Source organism: Melanaphis sacchari, unplaced genomic scaffold (genome assembly GCF_002803265.2).
Source record: "Melanaphis sacchari strain LSU unplaced genomic scaffold, SCAv2.0 Contig14_pilon_pilon, whole genome shotgun sequence".
NCBI classification, from domain to species: Eukaryota; Metazoa; Arthropoda; class Insecta; order Hemiptera; family Aphididae; genus Melanaphis; species Melanaphis sacchari.
In genome coordinates, this window is record NW_020270656.1 from 198,573 (window position 1) to 202,047 (window position 3,475).

A 3,475-nucleotide genomic window follows, 5' to 3' on the forward strand; every position below is an offset into this window, starting at 1 on the left:
TAAGAAAATGCACTAATATCATCAAAAATGCTCTAAAAATGGATTTAAGTTAATTTTGTCAAAAAAAAAAAAAAAAATATATTACTTTAAAATAATTGGTATCACTCAAAACACATTTTTTACCTACGGATCAAAATTTCAAAATACCAGAAAAAAGATGCCTTTGCATCAAAATTCCATCTCTAGTTATAATGTGTTAAGTAGGTAACATTTTTATTCTTGTTTTTAGCATAAATTCAAAACTTTGATAAAATATTTAAAGTACGTAAAAATATTCTTTGAAACTAAGTTTTAATAGTTAAAAACAAATGCTATTGGGAAGTGTTAACAAATCTAAAACTAATTATTTTAAAAAAGATCTCTTAATCAGATATCAGATGTTTTATCCAGAAGAAAAAGTGTCAGACCCCCAAATTTAACACCAATAGTGAGTTCTTGTATGAAATTTGCATCTTTTAAGTCTGTAGACGTTGAACAATCACATAGTACAAATAAAATTATAATAACTGAAAAAAGGATAAACACAACACCACGAAATATGAAAAAGTAAATTGTAATTAGTTGCTATGAAATAGTTATTGAAAACAAAAAATAATGGTTTTTTTCTATATATAAATATTTTGTTGACTAACTTATATGTTAAAAGGTCCAACACTCATAATTTTGTTATATTTTATTTTTTCCAATGATTGTAGTTGTTTAAAGTAATAAATATTTATGATGCATATTTGAACATATTTTTCAATTAATTGTGCATATTAAACACATATTTCAACCCTTTTGCTTTGCATATTTGCATCATATTTACCACATTTTTAGTGCATATAATTCCGATATCTATTCATAAGTGTATATTCATTTATAAAAAAACTTTAATATGCAATAAATTTATTTATTGCAGTATAAACTGTTATACAAAATAACCAAATTAAATCATATTATTAATAAAAACGTTATTTATCTATAGCGGCTGTGTAACTATTATAAATATTATAATATTTTAATGTCTCCGGTCTCGTACTCTCGCAACGTGTGTAAAATCATAAATCACAGAATATCAGTAGGCACAACGCACAAGTAAGCGAGATATCGACTAATGACTGAGATACCTAAATATTATTATCAACATGACAATCGACATGGTCTATTTATTTATACTTTTCGATAAATCACTCCACGGCCGATACCACGAAAATTCCCATAATTACTCGTATTTATAGTAAACGATATAATCAATTATAATATTATAAATATTTTTATTTTTATTTCAACATGTTATCGTGTCAATTACCACAATTCAGTATTTATAAAAATACAGTACGTTATTAATACTGTTTTCTAAGATATCGCTAAACCATTATTTCAATTTTCAACTGTAATTTTAAAAACATACTATTTGTTTTTTCTGGAGCGAGTTCCGTTTCTGTGGGGCCATGTGTGGGTGCATCGATTGCACTGCCCCGCTTGAGCCAGTTCAGCACAATATACGCAGAACATCGGTGCGACGACACTTCCAAAATAAATATACGATTATAACAGCATCACATACAAGAAATTACCGTCTTTAAGCAATAGCAGCATAATGGCACGGAATACTTAAAACGAGATCGAACAATTTTAATGTCCGAACTGCGGACAAGACGAAATGCATTCGACTACGGATTGAGGTACCTACAAGACACAAGTCGTATAAAAAAAAAAAGCACGAGGGTTTCACCGATCACGACGTGTACGTGGCAAAGGCATAAGACGGAAACACAACACGTGTTCGGTTGAAAAAAACGGCACAACACAAAACTTTGACGAGTCACAAAAATAATCGACGCATCCGGGCCACGAGCGGCAAGCACGGGTGACGGAAAAAGACAAACAACGTGCCGCACACGCACTGTCGTGACGGAGACGAAAACCGGATGACAACAATGATCGAGAATGGGAGGGGGGAACGAGAAAAAGCTCTCGCTAATTGGGTTGCGCACGCTTCCGGTAACCGGTCTCCGGCAGTCCGTCGGCGGGAATTCAAACTCGGGCAACGGTTTCGAGACGATTATTGCTATTATTGTATTCGGGATAATGAAAATTGGTCATTATAGAAACACACCACCGGGATAGGTTCGCATTAGCGGACAATTTTCATTCTCCCCTGATAATAGTCATAAATTCAGGCCCGGGATGGCCCACCGGGACACCGGGAGTTTTCCCGGTGCGCCCGTGATCAATTAGTGCCCCTCTTCCCTTTATTTTTAAATTATTATAATATTTATTTACTTTATATTACTACAGCGTACCTATTTTATATGTGTGTATTATATTACCTATATCAAACCAATTTTATGTTTTGTATTCATTGTGCATAGGTAGGCACATTAATGTAAAAAATTGTTTTATTATCATTGATAATAGAAATCCTAACCTCGACTATTATTTTTTTTATTATATTTAAGCTATATACAATGATTACAATGGTATGTCAGTATATCATTTTAAAATATTTTCAAAACAATGTTAAATTCCTTAATAGAATAATGTTGTCAAGAATAGAAAATATTATCTCTTAGAAAATATTAAAATAAACTATATTTATTGTTTAGAACAAAAGTATTTTGTGTATATAATTATAAATATCATATAAAAGTAGACTTCATTTAAAATTACATAAAATATTCCTAAATAAATATGTGTTCTAAAACTCTATTAGTATTCAGGTTTCGTTATTCCAAATAAATATTATAGTATTTGAATAATTATACCTACTTAAAAATTATTTACAACCAATAAACATGTTGTACAATCGATTTATCAATGATAATAGTGTATCTGAATAGATAACTTTCATTTGTAGTGTGACACTTTATAAGTTATGAAGTATAAAAATCAATACAAAATATTGTATAAATATACACAGACATGAGGATTTGGAACACGTAACAATAACATGATAAATAAATATTACAAAATATGTTACGTATTATTCTGAGTGCGGCGAATTTGTATAGCTTATAAACAAGCACACGAGTGTTAGTGATGGCCTACATTGTGGCACATACTTAGTATGAATTGTTGTATAACACAATCTCTTCAGCTCGACCTTCTACACAGGTGTCCTGTGTATCTTAAGTTGTCTATTCACCGAAATATATCTCATCTATATAATATAATAAATCTTCACCTACAGGCGTAATAAATAATAATATTATCGTTGATAAATTATAATTATTATATACAAAACTGAATTGTACCTAAACAGGAAGTAAGAAAAAAATGGGCAATTGCTTAAATAAAAATAAAAATAAATTTACAAATTAAAAAAAAAAAATTAAAAATTAAATTTACTGGACATTAAAATAATAATAATAATAATAATATTTGTTTTCAATAATAAATGCAGTTCTTTCAATATTGTATTGTAGGTTAGGTAATAATATAAATAATTATTTTCTATTAATTAGCGAGAAAAATGTTAGTATTCCAATTA